Here is a 27,580-nt window from a genome sequence, read left to right as displayed (position 1 = left end):
TGCTTGGGCCCTGCACCTGCATGGGAGACCAGGAGGAAGCACCTGCCTCCTGGCTTGGGATTGGCACAGCGCGCCACCGTACCTGCTATTTGGGGGCTGAATCAGTGGAAGGAAGACCTTTGTCTCTCTCTCACTGTCTAACTCTGCCTGTCCAAAAAAAAAAAAAAAAAAGACTCCTGCGTGTGTGTGTGTATGTTCGTAACTCTGCCCTTCAAATATATATATATATATGTATATATATATATATATATATATATATGTACATCAAGCTACTGCCTAAAAAAGAAAAGCACTCAAAATCAATGGCTGCCATTGTGGCACAGTGGGTTAACCTACCAGTTGTGATGCTGGAGTCCCATATCATAGTGCTAGATTAAATTCTAGATGATTGACATTTTACCCAGTTCCCTGTTGTTCCACCTGGGAAACCCGCAGAAAATGGCCCAAATACTTGAGTGTCTGACATTCATGTGTCAGAACGAGTTGGTGTTCCTGTCTGATGGCTTCAGCTAAGTCCAGCTTGGTTTTTGTCATCATTTGAGATGGGAACCAATGGATGAAAGTTCTCTATCAGTATGCCTTTCAAATAAATCATTAAAAATAAAAGAAGAATAAAATGCATGAATATTTAAGCTAAATTCTAGAGAGCATTTGATTAAATTCAGCATCTAAGCTTTAAAAAAAACTGTTAGCAGGCCAGCGCCGTGGCTTAACAGGCTAATCCTCCACCTTGCGGTGTGGGCACACCGGGTTCTAGTCCCGGTCGGGGCACCGGATTCTATCCCGGTTGCCCCTCTTCCAGGCCAGCTCTCTGCTATGGCCCGGGAAGGCAGTGGTGGATGGCCCAAGTGCTTGGGCCCTGCACCCGCATGGGAGACCAGGAGAAGCACCTGGCTCCTGGCTTCGGATCAGCGAGATGTGCCAGCCGCAGCTGCCATTGGAGGGTGAACCAACGGCAAAGGAAGACCTGTCTCTCTGTCTCTCTCTCTGTCCACTCTGCCTGTAAAAAAAAAAAAAAAAACTGTTAGCAGAGAAGTAAAATACCAGAATTTTCTTATTATAATTTGTCTCTGAGGAGCCCATAATAATCAGCATAATTAAGATAAGATAATGAAAGCTCTTTACCCTGACAAAGCTACCTCCTTCCATTCTATTTCTGCAACATTGTACTAAAACTGTAATCAGGAAAATGAAACAAAATGGAAGCATTAGATAAATTGATCAATTTTTAAACAACAAAATTTTATTTTGTATTTAGAAAACATTTATTTAATAAATACAAATTTTGAAAGTACAACTTTTGGATTATAGCAGTTTTTCTCCCCATAACCATCCTCCCACCTGTAAACCATCCCATCTCCTACTCCCTCTCCCATCCCATTCTTCATTAAGATTCAATTTTATTTATCTTTATATACAGAAGATAAACAGTATATACTAAGGAAAGATTTCAACAGATTGCACCCACACAGACATACAAAGTGTAAAGTACTGTTTAAATACTAGTTTTACCATTAATTCACATAATATAACACATTAAGGACAGAGGTCCTACATGGGAAGGAAGTGCACAGTAACTCCTGTTGTTGATTTAACAATTGGCACTCTTATTTATGATGTCAGTAATCACCCGAGGCTCTTGTCATGAGCTGCCAAGGCTATGGAAGCCTCTTGAGTAAACAAACTCTGACCTTATTTAGACAAGGCCGTAATCAAAGTGGAAGCTCCCTCCTCCATTCAGAGAAAGGTACCTCCTTCTTTGATGGCCCATTCTTTCCACAGGAATCTCACTCACAGAGATCTTTCATTTAAGTCATTTTTTGCCTTAGTGTCATACCTGGGAAACTCTCATGGGCTTTTTAGCCAGATCTGAATGCCTTAAGGGCTGATTCTGAGGCCAGAATGCTGTTTAGGGCATTTGTGATTCTATGAGTCTGCTGTATATCCTGCTTCCCATGTTGGACCATTCTCTCCTTTTTAATTCTATCAATTATTATTAAGAGGCACTGATCTTATTTATGTGATCCCTTTGACAATTAATTCTATCTTTATGATCAATTATGAATTTAAACTGATCACTTTGACTAGTAAGATGGCCATAGTACATGTCAACTTAATGGGATTTGGAGCCTCATGTCATGTTTCTAGCTCTACCATTAGGGGTAACTCCGAGTAAGCATGTGCTGGACTGTACATCTTCTCCCTTTCTTATTCCCACTCTTATTTTTAACAAGGGTCAATTTTCAGTTGAATTTAAATACCTAAGAATAATTGTATGTTAATTAAAGATTCAATTAATGGTGTTAAATAGAAAAAGGAAATACTAAAAAGAATAAAATAATAAGCTATTCCTCAACAGTCAGGACAAGGGCTGATCAAGTCATTGTTTCTCATAGTGTCAGTTTCACTTCTACAGGCTTCCTTATAGGTGCTCAGTTAATTGTCACAGATTAGGGAGAACATATATTTGTCCCTTTGAGACTGGCTATGTTCTCTAATAACTTGATGGTGTCAGATAGTAGGCTTAGATCTTTAATTCAGGTTGAGTGGACTTTTGTGTAAGATAGGGGTTTTGCTTCATACTTCTGCATGTGGAAATCCAGTTTTCCCAGCACCATTTATTGAATAGACTGTCCTTGCTCCAGGAATTGGTTTTAGCTCTTTGATCAAATATAAGTTGGTTGTGGATGTTTGGATTGATTTCTGGTGTTTCTATTCTGTTCCACTGGTCTATCCATCTGTTTCTGTACGAGTACCATGCTGTTTTGATTATAACTGCCATGTAGTATGTCTTGAAATCTGGTATTGTGATGCCTCTGGCTCTGTTTTTGTTGTACAAGATTGCTTTAGCTATTCAAGGTCTCCTGTGCCTCCATATGAATTTCAGCATCATTTTTTCCAGATCTGAGAAGAATGTCTTTGGTATTTTGATTGGCATCACATTGAATGTATAAATTGCTTTTGGGAGAATGGACATTTTGAAGATATTGATTCTTCTAATCCATGAAGATGGAAGATTTTTTCATTTTTTGGTATCCTCTTCTATTTCTTTCTTTAAAAGTTTTGTAATTCTCATCATAGAGATCTTTAACATCCTTAGTTAATTTTATTTTAAGGTATTTGATTTTTTTTGTAGCTATTGTGAATGGGATTGATCTTAGAAGTTCTTTCTCAGCCGTGATATTGTCTGTGTATACAAAGGCTGTTGATTTTTCTGCACTGATTTTATATCCTGCTACTTTGCCAAACTCTTCTATGAGTTCCAATAGTCTCAGTGGAGTTCTTTGGATCCCCTAAATAAAGAATCATATTATCTGCAAAGAGGGATGGTTTGACTTCTTCCTTCTCAATTTGTATCCCTGTAATTTTTTTTTTTCTTGCTGAATGGCTCTGACAAAATCTTCCAGTACTATATTTAATAGCAATGGTGAGAGTGGGCATTTCTGTCTGATACCACATCTCAGTGGATATGCTTCCAACTTTTCCCCATTCAATATGATGCTGGCTGTGGGTTTTTCATAAATTGCCTTGATTGTCTTGAGGAATGTTCCTTCTATACCCAATTAAACAACAAAATTTTCAATATATGTGATTGACTCTACAATCTACAGAGATAATCCAAAACAAACTATAAACTGATAAGAGAATTAAGTGATATTAGTGAGTACAAGATCAATATATATCAAGTGGCTTTCCATGTAGCAGCAGGAAAAAATAGAAAGCCATTTTAAAGGACAAAATACAGACTAGAAAACTTCTATAGAGTATCTCTAAATATTTTTCAAATCATTAAAAAAAATCAAAATGTCCTAAAATAAAGTTAATTCAAAAACATGAAGAAAATGAAAAGCTTAGAATTCATTAAATTTTGAGTAAATTTCATCTCTTGTAAAGGAGTTTATTGGAAGCTCCAGGTCATAAGATCCCAGAAGAATCACAGACATTGGAGGGTGGGAGAGATCCCCAATATCATGTGGTTGAGTCATCAGGAAAGTGATAGCAGCCCCTGCTCTTAGGAGAGCTAGGCTCTAGGAGGGTGAGCACCTCCAGACCTGAGCCCAAGACTCAACCCTCACTACCCCCATCAGCATAGCCTGGATGAATGGCTTGCCTTTTCCCCACCCCTCACATAAATGTAGTAGGTACGACTCTGGTTGCATCTTCTCTGACTTGATGCCTGCTCACTGGCTCAGCAAACTGTCCAATCAGACACACTGGATCAACAATGAAGAGCAACATGAAGTCTTTTTCTTCATGCTGCTAAATACAGCTTCTCCAGTCTGCTGCTTAAGGGGGTTCCACGAGGCTCAGTCTTTGTCATCTGTGAAGTTCTCTCACTACAAGAGCCATCAGAAGGATGCCTGGACAGCTCAGAATCTGGAGTATGGTGAGTTTGTGGGGTTAGTTGCCTCCTACTTGCAGGATGGCAGCTAGCATGGGACACTGGATATCTTCTCAATCCTGAATGTGGTGCCTTTGGCTTAGCCCTAAAGCTCTGTATTTTTCCAAATTGTGTGGTTAGAATATCCAGGTTCTCAGGGAGAATCCTGATTTCGTGCATGGAATTTGGGGGAGAAGCCATGATGTGTGGGATCCCCTGTCCCTTGTTTCTCCCCCTGGATGATGTAATTCCCCTCAGTTAGGAAACAGGTCACTAAATCCACAACCCAGTCCTCTTGGCACAGCTCTTCCTAAGGGTGTGTGGCTCTCATGCTGTGGTTGCTGGATATGAGCTGAACCTGGGGCAGGGATTTCAGAGACAGCCCAAGCAGCTGCCAAGAATCCTTTCTTGGGGACTCACCCTTTTCTCCCTGCCTTGGCATCAGCTCCCTCTGAATATTTGTTGATACAAAGAAATGGTATTTGCAGGGGAGTTGAGAAGTTCCAAAATGGCTTAGATTGAGAAGGCACCTGCACAACCAGCTTTTACTATGCCCTTATTATCCATTGTACTAGTGCTATCATTATTTTAATGTAACCTAAAGTGTAACCACGTTAGCTTGTTAGGCAACCATTAGTAAAAAGAAGCAATGCTAGATGTCTTTGACTTTAATATATGTATTATGTTAATGTTGAGCTAAGTAATCCAGTAACTATATTAAGTTGATTATTGTATGACCCGAACCGCTGCCCATTCCTGGCACTCGCTATCATACACTCCCCTTCCCTCCATCTGGCCAGCTGTGACCCTACCCTGACCCAGGTCCAGGAATGTAAAGTAATTATCTATACCTATAGGGTTCAAAGCTTTAGATAACAACCAGCCACTACCCCGGAGTCAGCAGCTGTGATGTTGGGACTTATCAGAAGTGTCAACTTGATCTACAGCATCCCCTTAACACTTGCTTGTACGTGATAATAAAAACTCTCTAACAATTAGGCTCAGGGCTTCTCGGGTGGGGTTCCTCTCCTGGAGGCACTGAGAGGCTCGAGTTCAAACTCATAATAAAAACGACCCTGCTTATTAGCTTCAACTTCAGTCTCTGGTGGTGTGACTTTCGGGGGACCACGGAGGACTTGGGGGCATAACAAATCCTGGGGGCTCATCCGGGAATCGCCGAAGCCCCCCCAGACACCTTGTTGAAGGGTCGTGGAAGGACGGGTCTAGGTGAGTTTGCTGGCATTGTCTTTGTGTAGTCGACTGTGTTATCTGAGTTGCCTATAGGTTCTGTATCTGGGCCATCGAAAAGTCCTGGCGGACGTGCTATAGGACTGTCAGCAGGGCCATTGGGAGACGTTCCTCGGACCCCATCTGGGACTATCAGTGTAAATTGTAGTCCATCTGGTCTGGCAGAGACTGCCCAACGCGCCTGCGATCTGTATCTGTGTGTCAGTGTGGTTGCTGTTCTGCCGAAGGCTTTCAGTTTGAGACTGTTACTTTTCAGGTTACTGCCTTTGGATGAGAAAAGAGGACAGCCACTCTACATGTTCCTGCTTTGTTCCTTTATCTGACTAATCTAACCCTCCTTCTGAAAAAAAAAAAATCCCCCCCTTTTAACCAGGGATTGTAGGTCCACGATGGGGCAGACGCAGACCACCCCCCTCACCATCATAATGGATCATTTCAGAGACGTGAGGAATAGAGCTTCTAATTATGCGTGGAAATCAGGAAGGACAAACTTGCCACTCTCTGTAGGTCAGAGTGACCAGCTTTTGGTGATGGATGGCCTCCAGAAGGCACTCTCGACCAATCAGTCATACGAAGGGTTAAAGAGAAAATCTTTCTCTCAGAACCGAATGGCTACCCAGATCAAATCCCCTACATTCTTGTCTGGCAAGATCTAATAAATAACCAGCCAGCCTGGCTGGCACCTTTCCTTCCCGCAGCTAAAATCCTAGCTCTACAGCCCACAGGAGTGGGTAAGTCAGCAAGAACCACACCCCCAAGGGAGGCTGCTGCTAAACCCCGAGCCACTAAACCCTCAGCCCCTTCTTACCATCCTGCCTGACAGCTCAGACCCCCTACCCCTTGATCCTCCTCCATACCTTCTGCCTCCCCTAAATCCTAGGCCTGCAGAGCCAGTGAACGAGGGAGCACGGGCAGCCCCACTGGAGGGAGAGAGGGAAGCAGGGGCTGACTCAGAGGGACCAGCAGAAAGGACGAGGGGTTGCACCCAACGAGCAGCGAGCCCACGCCATCCTGACTCCACTGTGGCCCTACCATTACGAGAAATCGGGCTGCCCGATGGCACCGGGAACCCAGACTTCAGTATTGGCCCTTCTCCACCAGTGACCTCTATAATTGGAAGACACAAAATGCCCATTTTTCTGACAATCCCAAAGATTTGATTTCTCTTTTAGATAGCGTTATGTTTACTCACCAGCACACCTGGGATGACTACCAACAACTTCTCCGAATCCTGTTTACCACAGAGGAGCGAGAACGAATCCAGTTAGAAGCCAGGAAATTGGTTCCTGGTGATGATGGTCAACCCACTGCCAACCCAGATTTAATCAATGATGCTTTTCCTTTGACCAGACCCCCACAAGATGGCTGGGACTACAACATGGCAGAAGGTAGGGGACGGCTACAGGTTTATCGCCAGACTCTAATGGCAGGTTTCCGGGCAGCGGCACGCAAGCCCACTAATTTGGCTAAGGTATATGCAGTTAATCAAGGAAAGACAGAGTCCCCTTCAGGGTATTTAGAAAGATTAATGGAAGCCTTTAGACAGTTCACGCCTATGGATCCAGAGGCCCCCGAGAACCAAGCAGCAGTAGTTATGTCGTTTGTAAATCAGGCTGCTCCTGACATTAAAAAGAAGTTACAGAAACTAGAAGACCTGGAGGGAAAGAACATTCAGGATTTACTTAGGATTGCTCAGAGGGTTTTTAATAATAGGGATGCCCCCGAAGAAAAGCAGTTGAGGGCAACAGAAAAGATGACGAGAATACTGGTGGCTGCAGTTCAAGGGAAGCAACCCACACGCCCAAAAACACCCTATACAAAATTAGATAAAGACCAGTGTGCCTATTGCAAGGAGATCGGCCATTGGGCTAGAGACTGTCTGAAAAAGAAAAGGGCTGAGCCAGGCCGATGGCAGGAAACACCTTCCACGCAACCCCCTGCTGTACTAGTGACCCAAGATTCTGAAGATTAGGGGGGACGGGGTTCGGGTCCCCTCCCCGAACCCAGGGTAACTCTACAAGTGGAGGGGAATCCTGTCCAGTTTTTAGTAAACACAGGAGCCCAGCACTCAGTTCTCACTAGCCCTAGAGGGAAGCTATCAGCCACCTCTTCTTGGGTGCAAGGAGCCACAGGAATCAAAAAGTACCCGTGGACAACTAAAAGAACTGTGGACTTGGGCACCAACAGAGTGTCCCATACTTTCTTGGTCATCCCTGAGAGTCCATACCCCCTTCTGGGGAGAGACTTACTAACTAAAATAGGAGCCCAAATTTGCTTCCTACCTGATGGGCCAAAGGTGACGGATTCACACGGTGGACCAGTTTCAATATTAACTTCATCCCTGGAAGATGAATACCGCATTCACCAACAACCTGAGGAGCCTGGACAAGAAATTGACAAGTGGGTCCAACGCTTCCCAGAGGCATGGGCGGAGACTGGGGGAATGGGACTGGCTGCCCACCGACCAGCCATATTCATAGAGACAAAACCTGGGGTGGATCCGGTCCGGGTTCGACAATACCCTATGCCCCTAGAAGCAAGAGTGGGAATTACACCCCACATTCGGCGCCTCCTAGACCAGGGAGTTCTGCGACCATGCCAATCGGCCTGGAACACGCCTCTATTGCCAGTGCATAAGCCCACCACGGGGGACTATCGGCCTGTACAGGACTTGAGGGAGGTTAACAAAAGAACTATTGATATCCATCCAACAGTGCCAAACCCCTACACCCTCCTTAGTGCTCTCAGTCCTGAAAAACAATGGTATACTGTTTTAGATCTAAAAGATGCTTTCTTTAGCTTACCCCTAGCACCTAAGAGCCAAGAGTTTTTCGCCTTCGAATGGATGGACCCAGAGAGAGGCATCAATGGACAGCTAACTTGGACACGGCTGCCACAAGGGTTTAAATACTCTCCCACCCTATTCGATGAGGCTCTTCATGAAGACCTGAGTGAGTACCGACAGACACACCTAAACCTAACCCTCTTACAATATGTAGGTGATCTACTGATAGCAGCACAGACCCTCGAGGAATGCACCCGAGGAACGGAGGACCTCTTGCACACTTTGGGGAGCCTGGGCTACAGAGCATCTGCTAAGAAGGCCCAACTCTGCAAGACTGAGGTAACATACCTGGGGTACCTATTGAAAGGGGGGCAACGATGGCTGACCCCTGCACGCAAAGAGACTGTGCTCCGAATCCCACAACCGCAATCACAACGACAGGTTCGGGAGTTTTTGGGGTCAGCCGGGTTCTGCCGATTGTGGATCCCTGGGTTTGCTGAGTTGGCCAAACCCCTCTACCTGATGACAAAAGATCAACAGCCCTTCCAATGGACAGAGGAGGCTGAGCAAGCCTTTCAGCAGATAAAAACAGCGCTGCTCTTGGCCCCGGCACTGGGACTCCCTGATGCCTCCAAGCCTTTTCAACTATTTGTGGACGAGAGCAAGGGAGTAGCTAAGGGAGTCCTGACTCAGCCCATAGGCCCTTGGAAACGGCCTGTAGCGTACTTATCAAAGAAACTTGACTCTGTAGCCGCCGGATGGCCCCCTTGTCTCAGAATGATAGCAGCTACTGCCCTGATGGTAAAAGATGCAGACAAGCTAACCATGGGGCAAGAACCACACCCCATGCTGTTGAAGGCCTCCTAAAGCAGCCTCCCAACCAATGGCTCAGCAATGCACGGCTAACACACTACCAAGGGCTGTTGCTGAACCCTCTCAGAATTTTCTTTCAGCCACCAACCACCCTAAACCCTGCCTCCCTGCTCCCTGACCCAGATCTGGAAGCTCCACTCCATGATTGTGTCGAGATGTTAGCCCAGGTGCATGGAGTAAGGGAAGATCTACGGGATCAACCCCTGCCCAACACTGAGGTAACCTGGTTTACTGACAGGAGCAGCTTCGTGCATCAAGGACAGAGGTATGCGGGGGCAGCGGTGGTTTCAGAGACTGAGATAATATGGGCCGAGCCCCTGCTGGCAGACACCTCGGCACAGAAAGCGGAACTGATAGCCCTAACCCAAGCTTTAAAACTGGGAAAGGGAAAAAGACTTACGGTCTACACTGATAGCCAGTATGCCTTTGCCACTGCCCATATACATGGGGCTATATATCGTGAAAGAGGTCTCCTGATAGCAGAGGAAAAAAAAAAAAAAACAAAGAAAAAATCTTAGCTCTCCTAGCTGCTTTATGGGAGCCAAAAAGATTGGCAATTTTGCATTGCCTGGGCCACCAGAAACCTATAGACCCCATGTCAAGGGGCAATTATTTCGCTGATCAGACTGCTAAGAAAATAGCTATGTCCCCAATTCAGGCTGTAGTCGTGCAACAACAATTCCCTGATCCAGGACCCAGGAACTTGCCTCCAACGCCCAAGTACACCGAGGAAGATCTGCAATGGGTAAAAACACTCCCTGAGGCACAGCTCCTTGATGGGTGGTGGAGAGACTCTAAATGTCGCATCATACTCCCCGAAAAACTAGGAGAAAGAGTATTACAAAAAATCCACCACAGCACTCACCTACGCACCAGGAGGATACAGGACTTAATGAGACAAATGAAACTACGAATAAAAGAGGCCCCCAGCAAAACTGACCAAATTGTTGTCAAATGTAAAGTCTGTCAACTCACTAATGCAGGAAGGAATGTTCAGAATTCTGGAACAAGACAGCAAGGAGATAAACCAGGAGCCTATTGGGAAGTAGATTTTACTGAGGTAAAGCCAGAAAAGTACGGGTATAAATACTTATTAGTTTTTGTAGATACCTTTTCAGGATGGGTAAAAGCCTTTCCCACTAAGAATGAAACAGCCCAGGTGGTGGCCAAAAAGATACTGGAGGACATCTTACCCAGGTATGGATTTCCAGTAATGATAGGCTCGGACAATGGACCGGCATTTGTCTCTAAGGTAAGTCAGGGGTTGGCTTCCATACTCGGGGCGGATTGGAAATTACATTGTGCATACAGGCCCCAAAGTTCAGGACAGGTAAAAAAAATGAACAGAACATTAAAGGAGACCTTAACCAAATTGACCATGGAGACTGGCACAAACTGGGTAGCCATCCTCCCCTACGTTCTGTATAGGGTTCGCAATTCCCCATACAAACTAGGGCTTACTCCCTATAAAATTTTGTTTGGCAGGCCACCTCCCATTATACCTAATCTTAAAGAAAATCTGATTAAAAATGACGACGATTTTGAACTCCTGTCTTCACTCCAAATCCTGCAGGGGGCCCACGAACAGATGTGGCAAAAACTGAAAGACCTGTACGAGACAGGGCCTCCTCCGGTGCCCCACAGCTACTGGCCGGGCGACTGGGTGTTCGTGAAGCGCCACCGATGGGAAAACTTGGAACCCAAGTGGAAGGGACCCTTCCAAGTCATCTTGACAACCCCCACTGCCCTCAAGGTAGACGGAGTGTCCTCCTGGGGTCATCACACTCACGCTAAATCAGCGGACCCATTCCAGGACCTCATAGAACCTCTTACATCCAAGTCGACTTGGAGGGTCGACAAAGCCCAAGATGAAAGTCACCCCCTGAAGCTTAGATTGTGTCGTATCCCGCAGGCCACTGATCACCCGAGAAATGAGTCCTGACCTCATAATCCTACTGATTCTGTCTGTGGGGGGAAGAGTGACTTTGGACATCATTCCTCACCAACCTCCACCAGGCTACTGGACCTTGAGTGTGACGGGAAGAGTAATTGACCGCTATAATGGCACAGGACAGCCCACGTTCACCGTAGATCTCTGCACCCTGTGGCAGGAAGTGGACACGAGGCTGATCTCCAGGCCCGGAGTTAAGACATTTACCTCACTAGCCGATTGGCATTGGAATCCCGGGGTAAGGTTGGTGGGGTGTGGGCAAACTGGTATAGAGGCCAACTTACAACAAACTAAATGGTATGTCTGTCCTGCAGAAGGCTCCCCAGGCTGTGGGGGGGGGGGGGCAGGCGATTATTACTGCCATCACTGGGGATGTGAGACAATAGTCCCATGGTTGACTCCTAGGGACAAAAATCTGGAGATGGCCAGAGTGGGTGGGTCAAGTCCTCAGGTGGGAAAAAGAAACCCAATCCAAATTAAGGTAAAAACATGGCAAGGAATACAGAATTCTCAACGGGTTAAGGGGAAATCATGGGGACTGAGACTATATGTCTCCGGGTCTGACCCGGGCATTCAGTTTACAATCCAGTGGTGGTCTCAACCGAGCCTCACAATTGGGGTGGGGCCGAATAAGTTCCTTATTCCCGAGCCTGAGCCCTCACCGACCCAAAGACCCAGACCCAACACAAGTCCTCCTCCCCAGGTAAAAAAGGGCAAGGACCGACGCATTATGACCAGCTGAGGCAAAGGTTCAAAATCAAAAGAGGCACGCAAAGACAGGGCCCGACCTGCCTCAGCCAGTAACAGAAAAAAGTCAAAACCCCAACAATCTGGTCCGCTGTGGCGACTCTTAAATAGTGCTTATGTGGCCCTGAACGCTTCTTTCCCTAACTTAACTAATTCCTGCTGGCTATGTTATCAGGCCTCGCCACCCTATTATGAGGCGTCAGCCGTGACAAGTCTCTCACTCTCTGGGACAACCCAAGAGGGCTGCCGCTGGCAGAGACAGATGGAATCTGGGACCACCTTACAGGTTGTGCGAGGTCGTGGAACATGCATATCCCGCACGGTTTCTGCTGGATCCATGTGTAATCACACTGTCCTCAGCAACGCCTCCCTGTTCTACCCAGCACCGGGAAATACGTGGTGGGCCTGTAATGCTTCGGGAGTGACCCCGTGTGTGTCAGGGACAGTGTTGCAAAGCAATAATGAATGGTGCCTTCTAGTTAGATTGTACCCTCGAATAATATATCATCCCTATAAGGAACTCCTGTCCAGCCTGAGGCCCACCACGTCACTCAGCAGAGTGCCGGGAAGTGGCAACTGCTATAATCACAGTAGCTGGACTGTTAGGGCTGGCAGGGACAGGGTTGGGAGCCACTGCCATAGCCAGGCAAGGAAGCCAGTATTCAGCTCTCCGAATGGCGATAGATGAAGACTTAGCGAGAATTGACCGATCTATCGCTGGCTTAACCAAGTCTCTCAGATCCCTGTCAGAAGTTGTCCTCCAAAATAGGCGAGGACTGGACTTGCTGTTTCTACAGCAGGGAGGACTGTGTGCTGCCTTGGGGGAGGAGTGTTGTTTCTATGCCGACCACACAGGAGTAGTAGAGGACTCCATGGCTAAAGTACGTGAGGGGCTAGAAAAAAGAAAACGAGAAAGGGAACAACAAGAGGGATGGTTTGAATCATGGTTTAATTATTCTCCTTGGCTAACAACTTTATTATCAGCTATAACTGGCCCTTTACTTCTGTTAATAATAATCTTAACCATAGGCCCCTGTGTTATCAACAAACTAGTAACATTTGTTAAAGACAGGATAAACATGGTCCAGCTTATGGTGCTGCGGACACAGTACCAACCCTTAGATAAACAGAAATTATAAAGCTTAAGGCCTATAAAAGAGCCAAGATTGGCTCCAAATAAGTCTCATGTGAAAGGGGGGAATGAGAAGGCACCTGCACAACCAGCTTTTACTATGCCTTTATTATCCATTGTACTAGTGCTATCATTATTTCAATGTAACCTAAAGTGTAACCACGTTAGCTTGTTAGGCAACCATTAGTAAAAAGAAGCAATGCTAGATGTCTTTGACTTTATAATATGTATTATGTTAAATGTTGAGCTAAGTAATCCAGTAACTATATTAAGTTGATTATGGTATGACTTGAACCGCTGCCCATTCCTGGCACTCGCTATTGTACACTCCCCTTCCCTCCATCTGGCCAGCTGTGACCCTACCCTGACCCAGGTCCAGGAATGTAAAGTAATTATCTATACCTATAGGGTTCAAAGCTTTAGATAACAACCAGCCACTACCCCCGGAGTCAGCAGCTGTGATGTTGGGACTTATCAGAAGTGTCAACTTGATCTACAGCATCCCCTTAACACTTGCTTGTACATGATAATAAAAGCTCTGTAAAAATTAGGCTCAGGGCTTCTCGGAGGGCTTCCTCTCCTGGAGGCACTGAGAGGCCCGAGTTCGAACTCGTAATAAAAACGACCCTGCTTATTAGCTTCAACTTCAGTCTCTGGTGGTGTGACTTTCGGGGGACCATGGACTTGGGGGCATAACAAGATCAAATGTGATACCCACTGAAAATCTTTCTCTGATATTTAGGTTTCATGTCATTTGGACCTGGTTTAGGTCATTTGTTCCTGTACCAAATGGTGTAGATAATATTTCTAAAAAGATTTTTATTTATTTATTTGAGAGGTAGAGTTACAGAGAGAGAGGGAGAGACAGAGGGAAAGGTCTTCCATCCTCTGGTTCACTTCCCAAATGGCTGCAACAGCCAAAGATGGGCTGATCTGAAGCCAGGAGCCACAGAAACCCCTGGTGCAAATGACAACAGAGAACAAGAATCATAAAAATAATGCAACACAAAGTATTTCTGCCAACTGAATCTGAAATGAAGATGTTATTTTCTTTTTACGTGTGTATATTCAACTCCTTTACTAGGATGACTAAGTTATTTTCCAAACTAAATGCTTAAGTAAAGCTTTTATTCTTGCCAGTCCCAATTGAGAAAAAAATATGGTTAATTAAGATTATTAAGAGGAAGAAGTAATTCTGGTATGTAGATAATTTTCAAAAGTAATAAATATTTTAAATAGCTGTTACAGAAGTGACTTTATTCTGTCTCATGATTTTTGTTATATATGTGTATATGTTGTATATTATGCCTTAATGGTAAAAAAAAAATTCCTTTAAGAGCTCTGTTTTAACTGACATAGGTAAATGAGTGCTCACATAAGTTAAAACTATTAAATTAACCCAAATATCTTTTGATTCTGTAGCATCAAAATAAAAGTGGAGTAAGTATGGCAAAGAGCTAATTGCAGATCTCTTGCTTCTGTACATATTAGCTTTGCTTGCTAAAGGCTAAGGGTGTGTAAGACCCCTTAAGCAGGTGTCCCACAATCCGGACCCCCAGAAACACAATCTCCACTCCAATCGCTGCAATAGCAAGAGGAAGTTTATTGCATTTGCGCAAATGGGCCGTCTCAAAGCACAACAACACCCTCGGGTGCAGTGCAAAAAGAGAGGCCCCGATCATCAATCGCACAGAGTATTTAAGGCTTAAAACCACAATATTAGCATATTTCCACAGTATTACAAAAAATCACAGGGTAAAGGGACTTTCCAGGGTAAAGAGGAACAAAGTACAGGGGGTTTCCAAAAGGGAACAAGTTACATGCTGTACATGCCTTGGGGTTTTCCAGTTTTTTTACTTGAGCAAGCAAGGATAAGGGGTCAACGTGGTGTTACAGGACATAGGTTGGGTACATTTTCGGTTAACTTCTGTCTTTATGGTTCCTAAAAATTTAACATAGTTCCTAAAACGATTATTACATGCTACAAGTTCAGCTAAAATTCAGTTATCTTATGAAAGCATTTTGCAAGCCCAGCCATTTTGTACAGAAGCAGAACAGTATGCAGTTAGCTCAAGCAACTCCATTTGAAATCTAACCAGTTTCATTCTTTCAGGTGTATCTTGTGAAACTATGTGGGACCAAATTCCAAGAACTGAGGAAGGGCACAACCCAAGTGTTCTGCCTAAGTTGACAGAAATGCACCCTGCACTGTAAACTTCCTTCTGTATCTTGGATTTGTTATCATTCCTGGATTTGTTATTGTTAACTGTTATCTTACAACCATATTCTGGGTTTTTTTATTGTTCACTGCATACCAGGGGTTCAAAATTGTGAGCCCTAGTGTACAGTATACTATAAAAAGCTGTGTAACTTGCTGTTAGGACCTGCACTCTGGTAAGGGGTGTCGGTCCTGACCCATTGCCTTATCTCTCATTTTCAATGAAATTTGTATGTGACTGTCACTGGTTTTTGTAATATTCTATTTTAGCTGATGAGTGGATGCAACAATTTATGTGACCTAAGTAAGTATCAGATAGATTGCTTTTACCTTGTTGATAGATATAACTAAAACTATTTTCAGAGTCATTGAAATATTTTGTGCCTGAGTTTGCTGGCCAAGCAAAAGTTAAACATATTTTTTTTGGATACTCAACATCATGAAAGTTCAATTTTGACCTAAGAATAAATGATGCATATTAGTGGAATAATGTAATGTTCATTAATTCCTGTTTGAAGTAAAATTTAACCTCTGGGGTTGTTATTTGGCAAGACATGGCTCAAGATTATAACATACTAGTTTAATATTTTAGTTTCTTAAAAAATTGTAATTTTTAGCAAGAAATTGGTAAACATAAAAGGAATCTTTTCAAACTTTTGTACCATTTGCTTTTTTTTAAGAGCTTATTTATTTATTTATTTATTATTTGAAAGTCAGAGTTACACAGAGATAGGGGAGGCAAAGAGAGAGAGAGAGAGAGAGAAGTCTTCCATCCCCTGATTCATTCCAAATTGGCCACAATGGCTGGAGCTGCACTGATTGGAAGCCAGGAACCAGGAGCTTCTTCAGGGTCTCCCATGTGGGTGCAGGGGCCAAAGGCCTGGGGCCATCTTCTACTGCTTTCCCAGGCCATAGCAGAGAGCTGGATTAGAAGGGGAGCAGCCGGGTCTCAAACCAGTGCCCATATGGGATGCTGGTGCTTCAGGCCAGGGCATTAACCTGCTACACCACAGCACCAGCCCCTGTACTGTTTGCTTCTTAAAAATTGTAAAATACAATGGACTTTTTTGTTTACATAAATCATTGATATAAGACAAACCATTTTAGACTACTTTAAAATAATTTAAAATTCTATATGTTCTTTTACTAAAATACTTTGCTCTTATTTTAGAGGCTTTTTAGGATTATTTCAAAATGCAAATTAAGGAACCAATAGGTAGGGAAGAGAAAAATGAGGATGAGAATTGTTTTGGCACCAAGATGTGTTTCAAATAACAAAGTAGTAGCTTCAGGATCTGCAAGAGAGAAGGCCCACACTTCTCAGAATGAAAAGTCCTTGCCAAGGTCTCGCATGCACCTAAAGGTCAGTCAACCAGTGAGGATCAGATGCACCTCAACCTTTAACCCCCATGCCCTGTATCTATAAAAGGAGCCCTCCCAACCTCTGATGCATGACTTCCCTGGCCCCCACTCTGTTGGAACTGGTGAACCTTGCCCGGGAGTGGAATCCCAATAAAAACCTGAAAACTGATTCATTTGGCAGGGAAGATTTGTTATGCACCAGACACCTTGCACAAAGAATGCAAGTGATATTTGTCCTAACATGAAGTAAAACTGGTGTTTGGTAAGGAGAGAGAGGAACAAAGAAGAACAAATAACTTAAGCAATATAAGGGAATATAAGAATGTTACAGATGTGTAGCAGATAATTTTGTGTGAGATTGCTTTGGCTGAGATTAGAAGGGAAGGTTCTAGTCCTGGCCAGGGCTCCTGATTCTGTCCTGGTTGCCCCTCTTCCAGGCCAGCTCTTGAGAAGGCTCCTGCAAAACCAATTTTTACTATGCCTTTATTATCCATTGTACTAGTGCTCTCATTATTTCAATGTAACCTAAAGTGTAACCACGTTAGCTTGTTAGGCAACCATTAGTAAAAAGAAGCAATGCTAGATGTCTTTGACTTTATAATATGTATTATGTTAATGTTGAGCTAAGTAATCCAGTAACTATATTAAGTTGATTATTGTATGACCCGAACCGCTGCCCATTCCTGGCACTCGCTATTGTACACTCCCCTTCCCTCCATCTGGCCAGCTGTGACCCTACCCTGACCCAGGTCCAGGAATGTAAAGTAATTATCTATACCTATAGGGTTCAAAGCTTTAGATAACAACCAGCCACTACCCCGGAGTCAGCAGCTGTGATGTTGGGACTTATCAGAAGTGTCAACTTGATCTACAGCATCCCCTTAACACTTGCTTGTACATGATAATAAAAGCTCTGTAAGAATTAGGCTCAGGGCTTGCGGGGGGGGGGGGGGGAGGGAGGGGCTTCCTCTCCTGGAGGTACTGAGAGGCCCGAGTTTGAACTCATAATAAAAACAACCCTGCTTATTAGCTTCAACTTCGGTCTCTGGTGGTGTGACTTTCGGGGGACCACGGACTTGGGGCATAACACTCTCTGCTGTAGGCCGGGAGGGCAGTGGAGGATGGCCCAAGTGCTCGGGCCCTGCACCCCATGGGAGACCAGGAGAAGCACCTGGCTCCTGCCTTTGGATCAGCGCTATGTGCCGGCCGCAGCACGCCGGCCACGGTGGCCATTGGAGGGTGAACCAATGGCAAAGGAAGACCTTTCTCTCTGTCTCTCTCTCTCTCTCACTGTCCACTCTGCCTGTCAAAAAAAAAAAGAAAGAAATTATTTTTATGAGTTTCTCAAAACTGAACATTGTTATATAAGTACAAAGACAGAACCATGGATTTGGTCAACATGCTAACGCAGTAAAGTTATTTAAAGTATATATATGACTTATATGTGTATATATATCTGTAATATATATGTGTGTAATATATATATCTGTAATAATATATATATCTGTAATAAGTCATAGTTTCATTTTGAAATCTATTTTTAATGCAGTTTCCCTTTTTAGTAGTTTCTACTTAATTGATGATTTTCTTTTGTCAAATTTCTAGGCATCTCCTGTAAGTTATTTCTTCCTCCTTGGTTCTGACTGTTGTGACTTGACATTAAAACCATTTTATTTTAGAAACCTAAGGTTATAGGATAACTTGGTTCTTCTGTCTTTTTGTTAGGTAGGAAGTCAGAAATTAACCTATGTTAATTTGTGTGACAAGGGTCTAAGGAAATTGACATCTACAGCAGTCCAGCATTCCCATTTCAAAGTCACCAGTAACATTCCAGGTGCTGTCCAGTATCTGCACTTCAAAGTCCTGCCCACAGGCCCTGATAACCTTCCAGGGGGTCCTGCCTCTTTTACCTGGCCTGATAAGCATTCTTCCTCTCAAGCAGGCACCCTAGAGAGAAGCCCCTTGGCCAAGCAAGCCAGGATTCCCCTGTCTCACTTTAGTAGGAAACTCAGAAAGGAATTTTTTGTATTTACACCTAAGAAGTCCTTTTTGTTCTGGAGAAGAAAGAAACAGAAAAAAGGCAAAAAGGCAAACCTTAGAATTGATTAGTGCATCCAGTTGCTAGGAGAGTTTACTACAAGAGGAGTTCATTTATTTACTTTTAGGAGCTTCTGGCTCAGGGTTCAGGGCCTGGTCAGGCCCAAGTTACAAGATGGAGGCCTAATTTAAAATAGTTGCACCTTGATCCAGGCTCAGGATAGGCAAATTCTTCCTATTCTCATGATAAAACTAGAAGCTCAGAAAGGTGGGATCATTACTTCATTGCTATTCTCATGATAAAACTAGAAACTGGTGGGGTGGAATCACCACTTCTGTCTTGCTAAAAGACAGGTTCCCGGGAGAAGCAAGCACCTTGCCCACTCTTATAAGGACTCCTCATTAGTCCTTACACCAGCACCTCCTTCCTATAACCTCTTTTACAGCATGGTAATACTGTAACCACAATAAGTGCTTTTTCCCTCTTTCTTACTGAAGGCACCCTACCTTCCCCTAATCTTGTGAGTAATATTTGCAGAAGAATTTCAGAAGCCTACTGAGAAAAAGGAGGTGATTTGAAAGGGCAGGCTTTTGCACCCACTGACAGAGAACCCTCCTCCAACTGAGGCAGAAAGCACCTCCCACCTGACCCCCTGGACTCCCCTCACTGGCAGGTGGGACCTTCCTCAGAACAAAGCCTGAAAATCTACATAATTGTCAATTGAATAGACTCATTGTTTTATTTCAATCCTGGCCCTCCAATTACCCCTGTCCCTTTAAACATCCTCTGTGCTGCATGGTTTGGTAGCAAAAGGCTTCTTTGGATTGGGAGGACTTTCTTTCCTGAGACTGCTGCTGCCTTCTGGAAATACAGCCTTTCCTCTGGTCAGGACTCAGCTATGGCGAATTGAAGCATCAAGAGCCGGATTATGTGTCTGGTAACAACATTGGTGAGCTAGCACAGAAGTCTGGGTGTATTTTTCTATTCTTTTTGTTTTTTAAAGATTTTATTTATTTATTCAAAAGTCAGAGTTACACAGAGAGGAGAGGCAGAGAGAGAGAGAGAGAGATGGTTCACTCCTCAGTTGGCCATAACAGCCAGAGCTGCACCAATCTGAAGCCAGGAGCCATGAGTTTCTTCCAGGCCTCCCATGCAGGTTAGAGGCCCAAGGACTTGGTCCATCATCTACTGCTTTCCAAGGCCACATCAGAGAGCCGGATCAGAAGAGAAGCAGCTGGGACTAGAACAGTTATGCCCCAAGTCCGTGGTCCCCCGAAAGTCACACCACCAGAGACCGAAGTTGAAGCTAATAAGCAGGGTCTTTTTTATTACGAGTTCGTGTCAATATTATGAGTCAGTGCCTCCAGGAGAGGAAGCCCCCTGAGAAGTCCCGAGCCTAATTCTTACAGAGCTTTTATTATCATGTACAAGCAAGTGTTAAGGGGATGCTGTAGATCAAGTTGACACTTCTGATAAGTCCCAACATCACAGCTGCTGACTCCGGGGGTAGTGGCTGGTTGTTATCTAAAGCTTTGAACCCTATAGGTATAGATAATTACTTTACATTCCTGGACCTGGGTCAGGGTAGGGTCACAGCTGGCCAGATGGAGGGAAGGGGAGTGTACGATGGCGAGTGCCAGGAATGGGCAGCGGTTCGGGTCATACAATAATCAACTTAATATAGTTACTGGATTACTTAGCTCAACATTAACATAATACATATTATAAAGTCAAAGACATCTAGCATTGCTTCTTTTTACTAATGGTTGCCTAACAAGCTAACGTGGTTACACTTTAGGTTACATTAAAATAATGATAGCACTAGTACAATGGATAATAAGGGCATAGTAAAAGCTGGTTGTGCAGGTGCCTTCTCAGAACCAGTGCTCACATGGGATGCCGGCACTTCACACCAGGGCAGTAACCCACTGAGCCACAGCACTGGCCTCTGGAATGTATTTTTCAAGTGGCTTAACCTTTTCACATTAGTAAGAAGAGCAATAGCCACTTGTAACTCCACCCCAGAGCTGCTTTTGAGCTAACGCTTAGGCTGGGACTCTGGGGACATCCCAGCAGCTTCTGAGAGCACTCTTTCTGGAACTTCTTTTTATCTTCCCGCTGTGGCATTAGCTACCTTGTGGGGAGTCAAAGGCTCCCATTTTTGCATGGTGTCAACAGCTCTGAGATTGGGTAAGTTGAACCAGGGGCATACCTGAAATTTCTGTCTCTGCTGTTTGGGTTCATGGCATTTGGATCTGGTTTAGATCATTTTTTGTAGTACTGGTTTGTGGGAGATGGAATCTAAGATTTTTTTTTTTTTTTTTAAACAGGCAGTGTTAGACAGTGAGAGAGACAGAGAGAAAGGTCTTCCGTGAGTGCCAGGAATGGGCAGCGGTTCGGGTCGTACAATAATCAACTTAATATAGTTACTGGATTACTTAGCTCAACATTAATATAATACATATTATAAAGTCAAAGACATCTAGCATTGCTTCTTTTTACTAATGGTTGCCTAACAAGTTAACGTGGTTACACTTTAGGTTACATTAAAATAATGATAGCACTAGTACAATGGATAATAAAGGCATAGTAAAAGCTGGTTGTGCAGGTCCCTTCTCAACAGCAGAGAGCTGGACTAGAAGAGGAGCAACCAGGACAGAATCTAGCACCTTAACCGGGACTAGAACCCAGGGTACTGGCACCACAGGTGGAGGTTTAGCCTAGTGAGCTGTGGCGCCAGCCCCCAGGATTCTAAGATTTTTACCTCAACCTCCCTGTCGGGTAATTTGGATATTTTTGGAAGAGTTCTCATTTGGTTGTTTGTATGAGAATTTCTTCCTCTGATGAAATACGAGTGGTTCAGTTTAATTTCCATCCAAAAGCACCTTGAGTTGCATCGTGGCTGATTGGGCAGCTTATAGTTACAATCCTATTACTAAGAAGAAAGTGGTGTTCTATTGTAAAACTGCATGGCCTGTGTATGTTAAATTTAAGAGAAGGTGGCTGTTAAGTGGAATTTTTTAATGTTTATTTTATTTGAAAAGCAGAGTTACAGAGAGGTGTGACAGGTCCTATTAGGAAAAGAGGCACAGAATAGAGAGGAGGCAGTGTATGAATTTATAGCCAGACTGAATTTATTCAGAGAAAATACATCCTTAGAGATGAGTGACCAACTGCAACTGCCCATGTGCCATGATGGAAGACCAGACAGAAGGCCCTGACCCCCAGGGGCCAGGCCTTTTTATATTTTAGGGAGCTGGGGATGGGGGTGTGGTAGGGGGCAGCAGGCAGAGGGGAATTCCTGGAAATGTCTTTCAGGTTTTCAGAGCTACTGGTCTTTCAGGTGGCTGTAAGGGGTGGAATATGGAGACAAGTGTGTGAGACCTGGCTGGTGCCGTGGCTTAACAGGCTAATCCTCTGCCTTGCGGTGCCGGCACACCGGGTTCTAGTCCTGGTTAGGGCGCCAGATTCTATCCCAGTTGCCCCTCTTCCAGGCCAGCTCTCTGCTATGGCCCGGAAAGGCAGTGGAGGATGGCCCAATTCCTTGGGCCCTGCACCCGCATGGGAGACCAGGAGAAGCACCTGGCTCCTGGCTTCAGATCAGCGAGACCCGCCGGCCACAGCAGCCATTGGAGGGTGAATCAACGGCAAAAAGGAAGACCTTTCTCTCTGTCTCTCTGTCTCACTATCCACTCTACCTGTCAAAAAAAAAAATTATATATATATAAAAAAAAGAATGTGAGACCCAATTGACGTGTTTTCTTTTCTTTTTCTTTTCTTTTTTTTTTTTTTTTTAAGATTTATTTATTTACTTGAAAGAGTTACACAGAGAGAGGAGGAGAGGCAGAGAGAGAGAGAAGGCTTCCATCCTCTGGTTCACTCCCCAGATGGCCACAATGGCCAGAGGTACACTGATCCAAAGCCAGGAGCCAGGAGCTTCTTCTGGGTCTCCCACATGGTGGCAGGGGCCCAAGGTCTTGGGCTGTCTTCCACTGCTTTCCTGGGCCATAGAAGAGAGCTGGGTTAGAAATGGAGCAGCCAGGACTTAAACCGGTGCCCATATGAGATTCCTGCACTGCAGGCAGTGGCTTTACCTGCTATGCCACAGTGCAGGCCCTCCAACTGACTTTCATGGAAAGAATACATTCCAGTGTTTATCTCTTTTGGGCAATGAGAAAGAATGACTGAGGCTTATGTCCTTGCTCCTTGTTCCATCAGGTCCTTCATCTACTGGTTTACTTCTCAGATGGCTGCAATGGCCAGAGCTGGGCCCATTTGAATCCAGGAGCCAGGAGCTTTCTCTGAGTTCCCCCACACACACCCAGTGCAGGGGCCCAAGGGCCTGAGCCATCCTTCACTGCTCCCCCAGGGCCACATCAGAGACCTGGATCACAATTAGAGCACCCAGGACCAGCCCTAACAGGATGCTGGCACTCACTGCAGGTGGCTGCTTTACCCAATATGCCACAGTGTTGGCCCCTGTTACCTGGATTTCTAACAGTAGAGGTTTTGTGAGAGATGTGGTAAATGGGATGGAGTAAGCATTTAAATCGTTAAACCTTCCAGCAACTGTGTCTGTGGCTATTGATGCCCAAGGAGACAGGTTAGGAGTTCTTCTCAATTTAGAAAAAGCAGGATCTTCAGCTTTGCCTCAGCCTAATGGTTGAGCAGAGACCCTGGGACTCCCTGATTGCTTAAAAACTCTATTGTAGGGGCCAGTGCTGTGGCTCACTTGGTTAATCCTCTGCCTGCAGCACCGGCACCCCAGGTTCTAGTCCAGGTCAGGGTGGGGGCTGGATTCTGAATGGGTTGCTCCCCTTCTAGTCCAGCTCTCTGCTGTGGCCCAGGAAGGCAGTGGAGGATGGTCCAAGTACTTGGGCCCTGCACCTGCATGGGAGACCAGGAGGAAGCACCTGGCTCCTGGCTTTGGATTGGCAAACTGGCCGTATCGGCCATTTTGGGGGTGAATCAATGGAAGGAAGATCTTTCTCTCTGCCTCTCTCACTGTCTAACTCTATTTGTGGAATAAATAAAAGTATATTAAAAAATCTATTGTAAATTTCCACAAATGTCTCTGATAAAATTGACTGTGAAGAACAAGAGTTAATAGTGCAATAAAAGATGTTTGACTAACAGAGTGCCTACTGTATCTGAAATGAAGATAGAATAATCTTTACATATGTTAGTGTCCAATACCATTACTGGGACTAGAGTTGTTTTCCAAGTTAAACACTCAAGTAAATTTTTCAGGTTTCAACTGAGGAACAATAGGGTTAACTGAGGTTACTAACAGCAGGAAGTAATTATATTCAGTTCATTGGAAATTTCAAAAAGGAATTGTAACCATACTCAAGCCATCTTCCTTCCCTTTTCGTTTTCATATTTTATATAGCAAAAACCATTTACTGATATTCTGAATTACCTGAATTACTCTGGTGAATAGTAGCATTTGTATAACGGTGGACTTCTGCCCCAGCTAACAAAGAAGCCTTCACCCAACTGATGCTGAGCCCCCTGATTAAGAGGGCTCCATCATGGGGCTGGCGCTGTGGTGCAGCATGTTAACACCGTGGCTTGAAGCACCTGCATCCCATATGGGTGCCGGTTTGAGACCTGGCTGCTCCACTTCCAATCCAGCTCTCTGCTATGGCCTGGGGAAGCAGCAGAAGATGGCCCAAGTCCTTGGGCTCCTGCACTCACGTGGGAGACCCAGAAGAAGCTCCTGGCTCCTGGCTTCAGATAGGCACAGCTCTGGCCATTGTGGCCTATTGGGGAGTGAACCATCAGATGGAAGATCTCTCTCTCTGCCTCTCCTCTCTGTGTGTAACTCTGACTTTCAAATAAATTAATCTTTTAAAAAAAAAGAGGTCTCATCAGAAAAAAGCTTTGACATTTACATATTGTCAATTAAGGTGACTCATTGTTTTATTTACCTCCCCCTGAAGCTACCCTTGTCCTTTAAGAAACCTTTTAGCAGTTATGGCCTGGGATAGCAGTAGAAGATGGCCCAAGTCCTTGGGCTCCTGCACCCAAGTGGGAGACCCAGAATAATCTCCAGCTCCTTGCCTTGAATTGACACAGCTCTGGCTGTCGCAGCCAATTGGGGAGTGAACCTTTGGATGGAAGACCTCTCTCTGCCGCCCCTTCTCTCTCTGTGTAACTTGGACTTTCAAATAAATAAATCTTTAAGAAAATTACCCCTTTGATGAGATAGAACATTTTATATCAAGAACTCTCTCGGGGCTGCACTATGGCATATAGAGCTGGACCTCCACCTGTAGTGCCGACATCCCATGTGGGCACCATTTCATGTCCCTGTTGGTCCTCTCCTGATCTGGATATTTGCTTTGTGGCCTGGGAATGCAGTGGAGAATGTCCAGGGGGGCTTGGGACTCAGTACCCATGTGGAGGATATGGGGGAGGCCCTGTACCCTGGCTTTGGATCAGCCCAGCCCTGGCCACTGTGACCATTTTGGGGGTGGTCTAGCTGGTGGAAGACCTCTTGTTTATGGCTCTGTCTCTCAAATGAATAAAAAGAGAAATTTCTTTCCCCAAGATGCCAGCTTGTAGAAATAAGCTCTTTCTTTCCTCTTTTTTTTTTTTTTTTTTGACAGGCAGAGTGGACAGTGAGAGAGAGACAGAGAGAAAGGTCTTCCTTTTTTGCCGTTGGTTCACCCTCCAATGGCCACCGCGGTAGGCACGCTGCAGCCGGCGCACCGCGCTGATCCAATGGCAGGAGCCAGGTGCTTATCCTGGTCTCCCTTGCGGGTGCAGGGCCCAAGGACTTTGGGCCATCCTCCACTGCACTCCCTGGCCACAGCAGAGAGCTGGCCTGGAAGAGGGGCAACCGGGACAGGATCGGTGCCCCGACTGAGACTAGAACCCGGTGTGCCGGTGCCGCAAGGTGGAGGATTAGCCTAGTGAGTTGCGGCGCCGGCCGTTTCTTTCCTCTTACCAACATTCATCTGTTCAATTGGCTACCCACATGGTGAGCCATAAGGACCTGATTAAAAGATTTAAAAACAGTTGCAGAGATTTCTATATTTTTCTGTGTCATAATGTATGCTATGCATTATATATATATATATATATATATATATATATATATATATATAGTATGTGTGAAAGTTTGTTGTGCTTATTTTTGTTATTTAAAATCAAAATGTGATTTTCACCTAAGCACAAACAATAGATGAAAGAATGATGCGGCCCTGGTGCCGTGGCTTAACAGGCTAATCCTCCGCCTTGCAGCGCCGGCACACCGGGTTCTAGTCCCAGTTGGGGTGCCGTATTCTATCCCGGTTGCCCCTCTTCCAGGCCTGGAAAGGCAGTGGAGGATGGCCCAAGTACTTGGGCCCTGCACCTGCATGGGAGACCAGGAGGAAGCACCTGGCTCCTGGCTTCGGTTCAGTGCGGTGCGCCGGCCGCAGCAGCCTTTGGAGGGTGAACCAATGGCAAAAAGGAAGACCTTTCTCTCTGTCTCTCTCTCACTATCCACTCTGCCTGTCAAAAAAAAAAAAAAAAAAAAAAAAAAGAATGATGCAATGTTCATTGTTTCCTATAAAGTCCAATTTTAAAGTTGTTCTTTGACAAGATATGACTTAAAAGAATAGCCATACTTATCTAATATTTTAGCTTTTCAGGAAATCTAAGTATAATTGCTGCAAAATGAATTAATGGTCTTTGCTGTGGCACCTTGTGCATCATCAGGTCCCTGTAACCTAAGGGATGTCTCCCTCTCATCATCTTCCTGAGAAATAGACTCAAGTATACACTGACTGGAGAGGAGATAAAGAAGATAATGTATGCAGTGCTGGGTCAGAATCCACAGCAAGGTTCAAACTGATGTTGCAAGCCTTGCTGGATTCATGGATATGTGTGAGATGGAGCAAACATCAGCATTGAACATAGACAGGTGAGCATTTCTGCCTGATCTTTGACACCAAGGGGCCATCTTACTGTTCACTACATCACAGAGGAAGCCATGGTGGCAGACATGAGCTGGAGGTGGTGGCAGACACGAGCTGGAGGTGGTATACAAACTGAACACACACTGAAGAGAATGCCCAGTACAAGCTGTGCAAGGTGAGGAGGATGACTGGGTACAAAGGGAATCCCACCCCTGATGGCTTATGATGCTTGTGCCATGTGCAACCCAGATCCTCTCCTCAAGGTGATCACAGTATGGATTACTGATCTGGGGACCCTATCCAATTTTTTTTTTTTTTTTTGACAGGCAGAGTGGATAGTGAGAGAGAGAGACAGAGAGAAAGGTCTTCCTTTTTACCGTTGGTTCACCCTCCAATGGCCGCTGCAGCTGGCTCATCGCGCTGGCCCAAAGCCAGGAGCCAGGTGCTTCTCCTGGTCTCCCATGCAGGTGCAGGGCCCAAGCACTCTGCACTCCCAGGCCACAGCAGAGAGCTGGCCTGGAAGAGGGGCAACCGGGACAGAATCCAGCACCCCAACCGGGACTAGAACCCGGTGTGCCGGCGCCACAAGGCAGAGGATTAGCCTGTTAAGCCACAGTGCCGGCCAACCCTATCCAATTTGACATGAGGTAATAGACCTCAGGTTTCTCTGCCCAGGGATAAGAGCACCTCTGACTTACAGTGGCTGCAGAGAGATAAAGCAGTGTTGCAGCTAGAGAGGCCAAGGGCTACTCTGCTGTAAGATGACTTTTCTTTGCTCCAATAAATGATAAATGCTCATTTCAAAAATAAATTGCTAAATGTAGAAGATAGATTTTTCTAAATACATGTACTCTTGGCTTCTTAAAATATATAGAAGGCATTGGGCCTTTTGGTAATTGTTTTCATAAGTTGTTAACATATAACTGTTCAAAATT

Source organism: Lepus europaeus, chromosome 17 (genome assembly GCF_033115175.1).
Source record: "Lepus europaeus isolate LE1 chromosome 17, mLepTim1.pri, whole genome shotgun sequence".
In the NCBI taxonomy this organism is placed as follows: domain Eukaryota; kingdom Metazoa; phylum Chordata; class Mammalia; order Lagomorpha; family Leporidae; genus Lepus; species Lepus europaeus.
Note: the sequence above shows the minus strand (reverse complement) of the source record.